At 45.4% G+C, this 14,872-nt stretch overlaps 1 long non-coding RNA gene across 2 annotated transcripts in view; it reads left to right on the forward strand.

Annotated features, from left to right (window-relative positions):
• Positions 1-2,258: 2,258 nt before the first annotated feature.
• The window catches only part of LOC109309144, a 102,863-nt gene continuing 90,249 nt past the window's right edge, over positions 2,259-14,872 (forward strand). For both annotated transcript variants that reach the window (XR_002100808.1, XR_002100809.1), the window contains exon 1: positions 2,259-2,633. This is a non-coding gene — a long non-coding RNA (uncharacterized LOC109309144). The remainder of the gene's footprint in view (positions 2,634-14,872) is intronic.

Below are 14,872 nucleotides of genomic sequence, written 5' to 3' on the forward strand. Positions count from 1 at the left end.
TATATATAAATATATATACACATATATATCTACATATATATGTACACACACACACATATATAGATATAGACAGATCTGTTTGTCTATCTATCTATTTATCTATCTATCTATCTATCAAAGCTCAGAAGTTACTAGCAAATAAAATTTGCCTTTTTGGCAGGAACCAGGTATTTCTCCACCCAGCTCAAAATCCAGAGTTACACTCACAGGCATTGTTCTGCCAGACAGAAGTTTTCATTTAAAATCAGAATTAAATGAAGTTAGCATATGGTTTAAGAGTCCAAAGGTCAAACCCTACAGTCCTTACCGAGGCAGAAAAAAGTGTGAGGTCAGTGGGTTTTTGTTTAAGCAGGGCTGCGGGGTCTGGCCCTGCGACAAGGCAACATGAGTATCGGTTGCCTGCAGCTCAAAGCAATGGGGGTTTCAGTATAGATATTTCTTAGCCAACAGTCCGCCAGTCATCTTCCTGATTCTGATGGAGAGTGACAATCAGACAAGAGTTGCGGATCCCAGCCGTCAAGGGCCGCAACAAAAGCAAAACACCAAATCTCGAGGCAACTGAGATCTGAGACCTTATTGAACACAATGGTCTTCTATTCAGAGCCCACACGAGTCTTAGGAAAACTGCCTACCTAAACCAGCCTCAATAACTAACCAGGCTCACTCCATTGCGACTCCACGCAAGTTGTGTTGTATGGAAGGTAGTGCTGACACTACCCTTAGGGAAATTATCTTACCCATAGGAGTATTCAGGGGTGACAAAGACAGGTGGGAAGGAAACAGCTGAGAAAATCCTTCACCAGCTTGGGTACCAACTAGGACCTGAAAAGGATCCTTTCACTTGGATCTGCCCAGGTTGAGAATGTTATCAAGTTAGTCACTGTTAATTCAGGAAAAAAGCATTAAAACCTTTAGGCCTTTCCGGTATTGCTAGCATATCTCCTGCGGCTCCTAGGAGTATTTCAGTCAGCAGTTACTGATGGAAAACGGTATTCAGCACCTTGCTTGGGAGTTCCTGATATAATACAAATATGTGGGAAGGGATTGCCAAATGCTTGCCTCTGAGAGTGAGCACAGAGGATCCCAATCATTGCAAAAGAATGAATCTGCTCAGAACAATACTTCTGCTTCGTTGACAGCAAATGTTATGAAAAGAAGCTACGGAGCAGGGGGGCTGGATTTGAAGAACTGAGAGTCAATGTTGTGATTACTTTGCTGAGGAACGGGAGAGAGTTCCCCCATCTCTTTGCTCAGAATCATTAACTCCGATTATACTAACCTGGGGGATGTCGTACCGTGAACAGACAGAACCAGAGACATGAAATCCACAATAAGCCCCCAAATTCAGACTTTTGCTGTGCTTTGAAGCTTCAACACAAAACTTGTACTTGCCTGTTATATCCAGTGGAGGGCAGTTACGTTACATGGTTCAGAAGCAACCTAAATTGTCCTGTGATGTAAAGCTCTCAAGAAAGCAGGCAATGATTGAAATTAGCTGTGCCTTTAATATGTGAAAGATCACTTAGAAATACCTGAAGAATTTCAAAAAAAATAAAAGAAAGAGCGAAAGAAAACCCGAGAAAGATGTTTCTCCTGAATCACTTTGCTTGTAAGAGTAGGAATAGATCTTACCAATTTCTCCAGAAGTGTATGGACTTTTTCCCTCTACTTGCTCACAAGTTTCAAGTGGTTTCTGTTTCATGTGCTAATCAATCTTTCCAGTGCATGCATGTTTCCTTGAAAAAGTTCCTGCTATCTCTATTTTCCTTCTGCCATATCATCTCAGAAGTCATTCCCTCTTCCCTCTTGTACCATAGCTGTTGTTTTTGTACAAGGAGAATATTTTAAAGAAAAAATATTCTGGGTCAGAGATGGGGGAGAAGAGTAGGCTGGGAAATGTAAGTAAGTGTGAACTTAGTGATTCCTGAACTTATGAAAAGTTGTAGTATGAACTGTCTCTTAAAAAGTTCCTCTAACAGGAAAGCTTAGAGACCAGCGTCCAAACGGAAACAGAAACCTCTAACTGTTGTCCTCTTAAAAGTAGTCTTTTTTGTTTTCTTGTCTTATAGCATTTCTTTTTGGACTATTATAGCAAAAACTGAAATGAAAAAGCAGTTTTTCTGAGTCTGATTCTGCTTCACTTGCTTAAGCAATGGAGTCTTTGGACTCCTAAGAAATACAGAAGTGAGACAACCCTAGCATTCATTTTTCAGGACAGCAATCTATTGCGTCTTCATTATAAATGAATCATTTAATTTTATTTAGTGCAAAAAGAGTCACAGGTAGAATTAAAAAGGAAAGGTTTGGAAAGTGGTGCAATCATTGTTGAAAAGGAATACTTTTGGAGACAAAATTATAGTCTTTTTGAATGGGAAGTTGGTTGTCTATTTTTTTTTTTTTTTTTCAAATTTGAAAAGTGTTTCCACTGTTGTCACCTCTGGCTGCAAGTTAGAGCGGTGCAGGAATTGGTAGGCCAAGATCGGTTGCAAATAACTAGAGTCTATGTCCAAAATTAAGCTGGTGTAAATAACAAGTATTTAATAATGATTTGCATGCCTATCATGCTTTCTGCTGGAGGATCTAAAGGCATATAGCGACCATTGATTCATCTTGCAGCACCCCCTGCCAGAGAGGTAGGCATTTATTATCACTCCTTTACAAATCAAGGAAGTGAAATTAAGGAGCTTGTCTGCATGAGAAATTCAGTGCGCAGTAAGCTAGGGGGTGAATTCACAGCCCCTTTGCTAGCTGCTCTGCAGTATCTCCCTGCAAGGACACACTCAGTTTGGACTAAGAGTATTCCCCTGGGGAGCTACTTCAGGGTACTTTGCCCACTGGGCCTTCACACCCCAGTGTATTTTATGCTAACTTCCCTACGCAGACCAGCTCCAAGCAACTTCCCTAAGACGACAGACTCAAATCACTGTTGGTTGCAGTTGTTACATTATTTGGAGCCATTCTGGAGCTCATTTTTAAATGCATAAATATTTAAAGCATATTTGATGCTGTTGTGGGTGAACAATGAAAAAAATATCCCCTGCTATCTGAAGTCCGGCGTTGCAAATTGCTTTAGAAAGCAACTGCAGTCTGGAATTTCAAGGAGCCGGCAAGCGCGCCCTCTCCCACACACACAAATGGAAGTGCAGGGCTGGGGGAGGTCTGTGCACTGGGCAGCCTGCCTGCCTATGCCACCAGCTCCTTTCTTGCCAAGTTTTCCTTCATTCTCAGGAGTGCCATCTTTGGAAAACGGCGCTGCCTACTGTGATCTCCGTGACCTTGCAGCTCTGAAGGTCACTGTGATCTCCGTGGCCTTGCAGCTCTGAAGAATGCTGATTAGGTCCTGCAAGTGACCCGCTAGCCCGAAAGCATGCTGATTGGCCGATGGTGAAATGTCTTTGGCAGAAATACTCCCCATTGTTGCAGAGCCAAGCGGTAGAGATGTCAATTTAGGGAGCAAGGATTAAGTTGGTGGGGAGACGATTACTGACAAGTTCGTTCCATTAATAAACAAACACGGAAATTGTGACACTTCAAAGAGGCAGCGGGATTTTCCAGGTGAAGCCCCGGAGAGGGACGTTTAGACGGTGGTTTTTAGATTGTGCCACTTTGCAAAATATGTGCTATTTTAGCTTCGAGATCTAGTTCACTTAGAGGTGCAGCAGGGCTTAAGAAACAGCATGTATTTTAATGCCCCGTGAGTAGGAATAGCTGATATCTAGTGCATTTAAATGTGAAAAGCCTTTCTCTAAGAGATGTATTATTTTTCTTCTGTATGGATTTAGTCCTTTATAATATACTTCAGAACCACAGAAGAGAATTGGCAACTATTTAATGGGTGACTTTTAGCTCTTTGAAATTGTGGGAAAATGCAGGATAAAAAAGGAGGAGTGAGATGGGGGGGGTATATTTTAATTTGCATTTTGGGGATGAACACAGGATCACAAATACAGTTATGCTAGCACTTTCCTAACATGTATCAGCTCCTGAACTTCCAAAGCACTATAGTATAAACCAATCATACTAGCTTGTCGCATGCCTCTGATATAAATAAGGACAAATTCATCTCTGATATAACAAAATGAAGTCTATAGGGCTACAGCAGGGATTTTTTGTTTGCTTGTTTCCTGTAGCGATTAATATTAGAAGATGTTTTCCTGTGTGAGATGAGTGAATTTGATGCCCCTTCTCCAAGGATGCAGACCAGGGTAACTGCAATCCAATACTTTCATGTGGCAAATATAATTAACCTGTGGAACGCACTTCCACAGGATGCTCTTGAAGTATTGGTATTCATGCTATTAATCTTCATACCTCAGGCATCAGCTGGCTAGCAGCTGAGACCAGAACAAAATTCACTCTCTCTCCTATGTGGTATATTATGACACAATTGTATGCATTAGGAGATCTTTATGCATCTCTCAGCATTGGCCACTGCCAGAGATGAAATTGTTGCTCTGTTGTGGGCGCCAAGAGCTTAGTTTTTAGGGGGAATATTTTAATGCCACCCAAATAAACAAGGGGCTATGTAAGCAAGACTCTGTATGCAGAGACCACCCCAAGCTAATGGTCTGTGCATGTGGGGGGGAAATGACTTTTGCAAAGCTGCTTTGTTTCCTTCTGTGCAAGGTGGAGATCAAGGGGGTAAAAGGGTTGGTCAGATGACCAAGTCTTTCTCCTTCCCCCCCTCCATAGTAGTAATCTGGTTGAGAAGTTGTACAGGGAGGGGTATTCTATGACAGCTAAAGATTTAGTACACATTAATATTGTATCGGAGAAACCAGGGTGAAGTTTCGCATTACGCTAGACCATGTTGAATGTTAAGCAGCGGTGTTAAAGTTAGAATATGCTCTGAGCAATTGCGTGTTAAGAGCTGATGCTGTTTCTTGCCTGTACAGCTGTCACTTGCCAGGAGAGGGTTAATGAGCAAGGGCATGGGCTTTATACCTGGGCTTTATTCCTGCTCTGGGTGTTGTGGGAGCCAGAAGCAGTGCCTCCTGGGATGCTGGAGGACTGCAAATTGCTCGTTTTATCTCTGTGAGACAGATTCAAGTCACCCTAACACGAACTAGACAGCAGAACCCAAAGTTAACCCTCACCCCAAAGGGCATAACTTCGAAATTTTCCGAAGGCACTTAGCACAAATGTAGACAGACCACAGTAATGGCAGTTAAAACATGAATAAGTGTCGTATGTAACTTCACCCTTTGAGTGCTATGTCAACACCTCAGCCTTGTCCAAAGGCCAACAGTCGCAACAGCTGTGTTTTGCATAGCCCCTATAGTGAATTCCACAGCCCTGTGTTAAGTGCATAGCCTCCCTATACGGTATAGGGAGAAAGTGCAGTAGATGTGCTGTGAACATGTCCAGGGGATTACGCTTCTCAGGGCAGAGAGATGACAGAAGGCCTCCCTTGTGCATCACAGGGAACCTTTGTACAAGCACGGGCCATGGGTGATCAGCAGCCTTGGGGCTCGGTGATTGTTTACTATGTCCAGAAGCACAAGATAGGGCACTTGGGAAAAGTATGGAAAACTGAGGTCTCTCTGGCCCTTTGGTTCCTGTGGGGCTAGGCAGCAGCTGCGCAGAGATTTGAAGATCACAGTTTTGCATTGAGGTTCCTAAATTCTGCCCGGTTCTCTTTTGAGATTCCTATATGTCTTCTGGGATCTGGACCTAAACTACCACATTGTGATTTTGTGGTTCATCTAGAGCCACAGCTCGGCATGCACTGGTGCGTAATACTTAGACTTGTCTATGCCCACTTTATTATTAGCTCTTTAGAAGTTATAAATATCCAAGCTGAGCCTGGCTCAGTCATGTGAAATGAGTGGATCTCTCCTAGCTTGTAATTATGGGTAATTCACATACAGGAGTAGGCTGACAGATTTCTGTGCCGTGCAAGGGTATTTGCATAGGAGATTCTCCAGATGAATCACTCGAGTCCCTAATGCTGTGCAGCTTGGTCCATCCATTGTCACGATGGCCTGGCTTGCCGTCGTAGTAATTCCACAAGTGATGCTGCCCTGCTGTTGTGTTGAACTGGTAGGAGGGGGAGGACTTGGAAATGGTAGAGGACTTGGATCCAAACTGGAACAGAGGGTGCCTGCTCTCATTTGTAAGCTAGTCAAGATACACATCTCTGAGAAATCAGAGTCCACTCTCTATGCAGAAGCCCTGCTGCTCAATTTACCCACTAGATCCAGGGACCAGGACAATGTGTGTGCCATCCTGCTCCTGCCAACCTGCAAAACCAGCTGGTTTGCTGAAGCATAAGTCTCAAGAATATTAATAAACACAAATGAATTTACCCTTTACAGTCTCGCATATGGCAGGATGCTAATAATGGCTTATGAGGCTGCCTCACAGTTCAATCAATAGTTTGATTTTCTGCCCAAGAGCTTCCATACACACAAACCCCAACCCAAACCAAATGAACAAACAAGTGACCGCAGAGACAGCCTGAGGGGGCGAAGAGGTGGGGGAATGCAGGACGTGAGCCTTGTGATTTCTGGGAAACTTGGACAGCGGGCCGTTACAGTGAGGCCCGATCCTGCTGTTCTTCCTATCACTGCTGCTGCTACCCTGGAAACAACCCGTCTCTCTTCCCAGCACTTGGAGCTGATTTATTTATTTATTTTCAGGCTGGCCCCCAAACCCTCCCGCTGACGAAGGGAAAAAGTGATTCAACGCCCTTTTTTTGAGCCAAAGGAGGTTGATTTTCATTCAAGACAGAATGGCTCATTTTTACCTTTTTAGCGCCTGGAAGAGTAAAAAGTGAGAGGTCAAACCTGCATCACCATGACAACCCCTACAGCGAGGGTTTTTGAGCAGATGAAAGGAAGTGATAATGGAGCTGAAGTTTCTTCCCTTTCATGATATCTTTTTTTTCCTCCTCCATCCATCCCCCTCCTGCAGGGCGTGGCCCTGAAAATTTATAGCGAGGTGTGATATAACGCACCCCACCCCGCACGTCTGAAGCATAGCCGTGTTCTGTCTGACGTTAGTTGTTGGTCTCGGATTGCCAGAGGACCTTGTTACAAGAAAGGTGCCCTACGTGTATATGAAGCAATGCAAAATAGAGGATGTTAGCCAAAGATCGCCTGGTATAGGTTGTCTTTATCATTTAGATATAGGCTTCCTGGTAGAAAGTTCATGAATCGTCAACTTCATATTTAGCAATGGAAATTGGCATCTCATCCCATTCCCCATACTGTCGTGGGATTGGAATCCTATAAGTCTTTAAAAATAATAATTCTGTGAAACAAAATAGCCAGTCTCTGAGGAAGAAAGCAGTCCAGCATATTAATACCAGAGGCCTAAAGCAGCATCAAGAAGGAATTCTACATGGTCAAGGAATCTTCCGTGGAGGAGTGAAATCATGAACTAATTTCCTGTGCATACCCCTGAAGAAATGCCTAATAGGAGGGGGAAATCAAAAAGGAAAACAAACAAACAATCCCTCTCCCAAACTCTCGCAAACCTCCAGACTGTGCCTACAGCTAATCTATGAAAAACACAAAACAGAAAAGCATGGTCATGTTGTTCATTCTCCAACAGCTCCGTTTGTTTATTTCATCCACCTATTACATCCGGCATTGCACTAACATCGAAAGCTCCTTCAAGCAAAGGAAGGTTTTTATAATATATATATTCAGCACCAAGCATGATAGCCACGCTTTCCAATCCAGATAAAACCTCTAGGAGCTGCTCTGATAAAAGTGATAAATATAAGCATACTTAACGTGAATTTTATCTAAGGGGCACAACAGAGTGACCTAAGCAATGGTTGCAGGCCACTGGGTATATATAATACCCCTACTTGTTACTTATGCCAAAAATTGACATGATTGACTGTTTCTGAGGTGCTTTGTGATCACTGGGTGAATGGCATAGACAGGTATGGTGTTGCTTATGGCTAGGGACAGATATTCAAAAAGCCTGAGCCGAATTGATTCAGTCTTTTCAGGTTAGTCTAGCCTCGCCAGGCTAAAACAGTTGCAACTCTACAGACATCCCTTCTGGACTGAAAAAGTGCAGGCACATACCTACAGTGGCTCAGGCTAGAAGCCAGGGGATGCTACAGCAGCCTTCCCTTCCCTTGTACAGAGCTGAGCTACGAGGAGCATGGCCAGGCCCTGGCAGGACCTCTGATTAGGGAGGTCTGCCTGCACCACCACAGGCTTTTCCCCTCTGGCTGCTCAAGAGGCGGGAGTGTTGCCAGACCCTAGCCCCCTGCTAGCACCCTGAGGCAAGTGGGGTGTGCAGCGCATCCACCTGTTGATGATACGGAGGTTTCCAAACTCCCTCTTCCTGCTTCTTTATAGTGTCTGCTGCAAACTGACAGGCAAACAAGCCAGCAGGGGGTTGATAACAGTGGTTATCACCTCATCAACAAAACAATAGCTTCTCTCCATTAGTTCAAACTCCTTTTAAACAGCTTACCAGCTGACCTGTTGATTAGCTCCAAAAAAGCCTTAAGTGATCATTGTTCTGCCTGCCAGGTCCAGTGAAATTCGAGGCACACACACACAGACACCTCTCAGCATTAGCTAGCCTACCACATGCCTAGGGTCTATGGGACTGGGGTCTGTGCTGTGGGAGATGGGAGGGAGGCGGGGTGGGGATTCCTGGTTGAGCAGTGAGCAGCAAGGGAGGGTAGGGCAGGGGGAGCCAGGCAGACCCTGCTGTACTTGCAGTCTCTGTGGGAGCTCCAGCCAGGGACCAGAGGGGAGGACCCAGTCCTGCTGTGGAGCAGAGACCCCTGCCCAGCCCAGAGAGCATGCCGGGATGCTGGGGTAGTCTGGTTTATCTTAAACCAGCAAGGGGTCTAAGACAAAGATTGCATAAACTGGTTTGAACCAAATCAGTTAAATCTGATACTACGTTCAACCAGGTTGAGGTTTTATCTCAAACTGGTTTCAGCCATTTTCAAACTGGTTTATGTGCACTAAACGTCTGTTGCATTACAGGTTTAAACCAGTTTCTGATTACTTAAGCTGGTGTATGTGTAATGTCTGTTCCTAGCCTATTAGGTCATTATAAGATTTTTTTATCATGAAAATACCTTTTCCCTAGACTTTAGTACATGACTGAATATAAAACATAAGTTCCTAGATCCTCCTATGTCTTACTCCCTCAGTGACTCCAGAGTCTCTTAGTGTGTTCAGAAAGGCTATAAAAGGCACAGTATAGTTCCGGTTTTATTCATGAAGCTGAATCCAGTGCCAATCCATACATTGTAAAATAGGGTCATATGTTGATCGGTGCATTCTTAATGATTTTGGTTGGAAGAACATACAAGATCAAACAAGAAGGTTTTCTACAAGTAGATTGGTAGCAAGAGGAGGATTGGGGGTCCCTTAGTAGATGGGGGAAGCCGCCTCGTGACAGAGGATGCAGAAAAGGCTGAAGTGCTCAATGCCTTTATTGCCTCAGTCTTCACAGGTAAGGGCAGCTCCCAGACTACAGTACTGGGAGCACAGTTTTGGGAGGAGTGGAGTAGTTCTCAGTGGTGAAAGAACAGGTTAGGGACTACCTAGACAAGCTGAACAAGTCCATGGGGTCAGATGGGATGCACCCAAGGGTGCTGAGGGAGTTGGCTGATGTGATTGCAGAGCCATTAGCTCTTGTCTTTAAAAACTCACAGCGATCAGCAGATTTGATCAGTCCCATATGATTAGAAAAGGGCAAACATATTTAAGAAAGGGGAAAAGGAGGATCCAGGGAACTACAGGCCAGTCAGCCTAACCTCAGTCCCTGGAAAAATCATTTAATAGATTTCATAGACATTAGGGGCTGGAAGGGACCTCAAGAAATCATTGAGTTCAGCCCCACCACCATAGGTGGGAAGTCAGCCAGGATCAAGTGACCCCAGTGAGAAATATATCCACCTGTTTTTTGAAGGAATCCAGAGTAGGGGCTTGCATCACCTCTGGGGGGAGTTTGTTACAGACCCTGGACACACGGACAGTATAGAACTTTTTTCTTATATCCAGTCTAAATCAGCCTTTCTGGAGTTTATGGCCGTTAAACCTTGTTTTTCATTGTGGACCTCTGGTGAACAGGTGTTCTCCCAGGTCCTGATGGACCCCTCTTATGTAATTGTAGGCTGCCACCAAGTTCTCCTTCTCTTCTCCAGACTGAAGAGTCCCAAGTCCCTCAGTCTCTCCTCATATGGCCTTCCCTCCAGGCCTTGGATCATATGAGTGGCTTTCCTCTGGACTCTCCCAAGCTTCTCTACATCCTTCCTGAAATGAGAGGCCCAATACTGGATGCAGTACTCCAGCTGCAGTCTCATCAGGGCTGAGTAAAGTGGGAGGATGACTTCCCTGATTTTGCTAGAGATGCATCAGTGGATGCATGCCAGAGTTTGGTTAGGTTTGCCAGCCACATCATCACATTGGTGGCTCAAATTCATCTTGTGGTCAATCAAGACCCCCGAATCCCTTTCAGTTGTGGTGCTAGCAAGCATAGCACTGCCGAGCCTGTAATCTGGGTTGGGTGTAAGATGGGGGTTCTTCCTACTGAGGTGAAGCACCTTAAAATTCTCTGCACTGAAGGCCATCAGGTTTTGGTCATCCCACATTGAGATCGTGTCCAAGTTGGCCTGTATCCCCAGTCTGTTCTGCGGTGTGACCGCTTTCCCCCATAATTTGGAATCATCCATGAACTTGGCCATTTCACATTTGACTCCTGAATCCAGAACATTTATGAAGATGTTAAAGAGTATCAGCCCAAGTACCAAGCCCTGAGGTACTCCACTGGTCACCCTGTGCCACATTGATTTGCTCCTCTCAACTAGTACACTTTGGGTCCGACCCCATAGCCAGTTGCCCAGACATTGGACAGTATGATGATCAAGGCCTCATTTCCCCAGCTTACCCATGAGGACATCATGGGGAACTAGGTTGAAGGCCTTCTTGAAGTGCAAATATATGAAGTCCACTTCATCTCCCTTGTCCAGGACACGTTACCTGGTCAAAGAAGGAGATGAGGTTGTTCAACCACAAAGCTGTGTTCGCTGGCATTCAGAAGCTTGCCTTCCATCAGTCTGGTGTTGATGGTTCACTTGACAATTTTCTTGAGGATTTTTTCCAGGGACGGATGTTAGACTGATGGGTCTATAGCTCCCCAGATCATCCCTCCTTCCTTTCTTGTAGATAGGGACCACATTGGCTCTTTTCCAGTCATCCAGGATTTTGCCAGAGTACCATGATTTTTCAAATATCTCTGCCAAGGGGGATGCAATGATGTCTGCCAGCTCCTTCAAGACTCTCAGGTGCCTTCCATCAGGGCCAATGGACTTGTGCATGTCCAGATTCTTAAGGTGTTCCCTCACCTGGTCCACATCAATTTTAGGCCCATTGCCTGCTCCCAGATTGGTTTGTGCCATTCCTGACAGTGTGATCCTTCTGGGAGGGTGAAAAACTGATGCAAAAAAGTCATTTAGGAGATTGGCCCTTTCTTGGCCATTGGAAGTCAGTTGCCCCATTGAATCTATTGGGCCCATTGGGGTCCAGTGTTATCCTTGTTTTTTCCGACTTCCCACATATTTGAAGAAGGACTTTTTGGTGTCCTTGATTCCGGTAGCTAGCCTAAATTCAGTTTGTGCCTTGGCTTTTCTCGACCGCTCTCTACGGGTGTGGGCAAATGCAGGGTAAGCCCCTTTCTTTGGTAATGCTTCCTGTTTTTCAGCTGGTTTTGAGCTTAATAAGGTTTAGGAATTCCTTATTCAGCCATGGGGGCTTCCTTGCCCGTTGACTGCATTTCTTGTGAGAAGGTATGGCTTTGCCCTGTGCTTCAAGGTTTATGTTTTTAAAAAATGACCATTTCTTGTGTACTCCCTTTTCTGGGGGTGGTATGGCCTTTAATTGCCTGATTGACTAATTCTCTCAGTTTGCAAGTCAGTCTTCTCTCAGTTTGCAAGTCAGTCAGTTAAGGAATTCTGCTTTACTGAGGGGTTTGCCTGCTCTTTGGTGGACTAAGAAAGTGACCAATTCATGGCCACTGTCACTAAGCTTCCCCTCAATCTTCAGATTGCTCACTAGGTCTTCCCCTTTGGCCAGGACCAGATGAAGCAATGTCTTTCACTTAGTTGGCCCATAGACCTCCAGGGTTAGGTAGAGGTCATCAATGCACGTGAGGAAGCTATGTGACCTGTCAGATTTGTCTGTGTGCTCATCCCAAGAGATGTCAGGGAAGTTGAAGTCCCCTATGTGATCATGGATTGGGAGTGCATGGCTTTGATGAGTTCTCTATGGAATTCCTGATCTAGGTCTTCCTCTTGGTGAGGAGGTCTATAGTAGACTCTTAAAAATAAGTCACCCTCCCCATGTTCTCTTTGTATTTTGACCCAGAGGGTCTCAAGACACCCTTCCTGGTTTGGAAACTTAATCTTCAGGGAGGTGAGCTGATCCTTAATGTAGAGAGATACGCCCACACCCCTCTTCCCGACATGGTCTCTCGTATACAAGTTGTAGCCCTCTACTGTCACCAACGAATCGTAGGTGGAGTCCCACAAGGTCTCCATAATTCTTACCGGGTCATAATCATTTTCACATAGGAGAAGGGCCAGTTCCTCAGGCTTATTTCCCAAGCTCCTGGCATTTGTGTACAGGCAGTTAATTCTCCCAGTAATTCCCTGAGGGGTTTAGTGGGACCTTTCCTTGGGCTGTCTCCCTTGGGCTGGTCAAGTTATTGGTAGTGCAGCCAGCATGACCTGGGCCAGAACTGTTAGTAGACTGCCCATCCCCCAGTGGTCTCAGTTTAAAGCCCTGTCAAGAAGATCAGCTATTCTGGCCCAGAAGAGCCAGGAGGATCATGGAGCCAGAGGATCATGGAGCAGATCCTCAAGGAAGCCATTTCTAAACACTTGGAGGAGAAAAAGGTGATTAGGAAGAGTCAGCATGGAATCACCATGGGCAAGTTGTGCCTGACCAACCTGATTGCCTTCTGTGATGAGATGACTGGTTGTGAATGTGGGGAGACTGGTGAATGTGGTGTACCTTGATTTTAGCTCGGTTTTTGATATTGTCTCCTACAACATTCTCCCAGCAAGCTAAGGAAGTACAGGTTGGAAGAATGGATGGTAAAGTCGCTAGAAAACTGACAGAAGCATTGGGCTCATCAATGGCTTGATGTCTAGTTGGCAGCTGGTATCAAGAGGAGTGCCCCAGAGGTCAGTCCTGGGGCTAGTTTTGTTCAATGTCTTCATCAATGACCTGGAAGATGGCATAGAGTGCACCCTCAGCAAGTTTGCAGATGACACCATGCTGGGGGGAGTAGTAGATATGTTGGATGGTAGGCCTAGGACTCAGAGAAACCTAGACAAATTAGAAGATTGGGCCACAAGGAATCTCATTACATTCAACAACTGCAAGCGCAAAGTCCTGCACTTACGATGAAACAAATCCATGCACCGGGACAGGCTGGGGGCTGACTGGCTGGGCAGCAGCTCTGCAGAAAAGGACCTGGAGGTTACAGTGGACAATAAGCTGAATATGAGCCAGCAGTGTGTCCTTGTTGCAAAGAAGGCTAACGGCATACTGGGCTGCATTGGTAAGTGTGTTGCGAGCAGGTCAAGGGAAGTGATTATTCCCCTCTATTCAGCACTGGTGAGGCCACATCTGGAGTACTGTGTCAAGTTTTGGACCCCCTACTACAGAAAGGATGTAAAGAGAGTCCAGTGGAGGGGAACAAAATGATGAGGGGACTGGGGAACATGACTTATTAGGAAAGACTGTGGGAACTGGGCTTATTTAGTCTAGAGAAGAGGAGACTGGGAGGGGACTTAATAGCAGCCTTCAACTACGTGTAGGGGGGTTTGAAAGAGGATGGATCTGGACTGTTCTCAGTGGTGGCAGATGACAGAAAAAGGAGCAATGGTTTCAAGTTGCAGCAAGGGAAGTTTAGGTTAGATATTAGGACGAATTTTCTCACCTGGAGGGTTTTAAAACACTGGAACTGGTTACCCAGAGAGGTGGTAGAATCTCTATCCTTGGAGGTTTTTAAGACCAAGCTAGACAAAGCTTTAGGACTGGTCCTGCTTTGAGCTGGGGATTGGACTAGCTGTGACCTCCCGAGGTCCCTGCCAACCTTAACCTTGTATGATGCTATGATTCTAAGTTCAGTGACTTCTCTAGACCTTATCTCAATATCTTGCAACTAAGCTGGAAACCATGAAACAATGCTTGCTGAGATTATGCTTCCTTGTTTGTGAACTGTGTGCATTTGATTTTGCTTTGTGGGGGCACTTGTACATGTGACGGTCATCACGGTGTACACATGATGAAAATATTATTTGTGTGACTTAATGGCATCACACATTACCCATGCGCCAGTTTGGGGGTTTTTAGATGAGTTTGCATCATTGCAAACTAAACTACATCTGGATGTAGTCTAGCTTGCATTGATGTACTGCAGCTGTCATCTCACCGCCCAGCTGCAGGAGAGGTGGGGAACCTCCACAGAAAAAAAGGATCAGGCCCTTAACACTTCTGCTTTCAGCGGGCACGTGCTAAAGGCAGAAGCAGTGAGAGACCTGATTTTTATTTTATTTTATCTATTTTGGTGGGTTTTTTGGCAGAGCCTGCCCACTTTTCTTGTGCCTGGGAAGGCTGCTGGCAGGCCAAATGGCCCTGAATGCACAGAGGTCCCTGGTCCTGCCCTCCACAGGGTGGTGCCCCCCGGGGCTGCCTGATTGGGCTGCTAGCGGACCAGGTTTTGCCTTAGCTTGGAGGCAGCACCCAGCCCTATCAAACTGTTCCCTAAGCCCACAGGTGGATTGGGCTGGGTGCTGCCTCTCAGCTAGGATAGCACCTGGCCCACTGGCAGCCTGCCCAGGTGGTCCTGCCATGGAGAAAAAGACTGGGAT

Source organism: Crocodylus porosus, unplaced genomic scaffold (assembly GCF_001723895.1).
Source record: "Crocodylus porosus isolate Cpor-Errol unplaced genomic scaffold, CroPor_comp1, whole genome shotgun sequence".
NCBI classification, from domain to species: Eukaryota; Metazoa; Chordata; order Crocodylia; family Crocodylidae; genus Crocodylus; species Crocodylus porosus.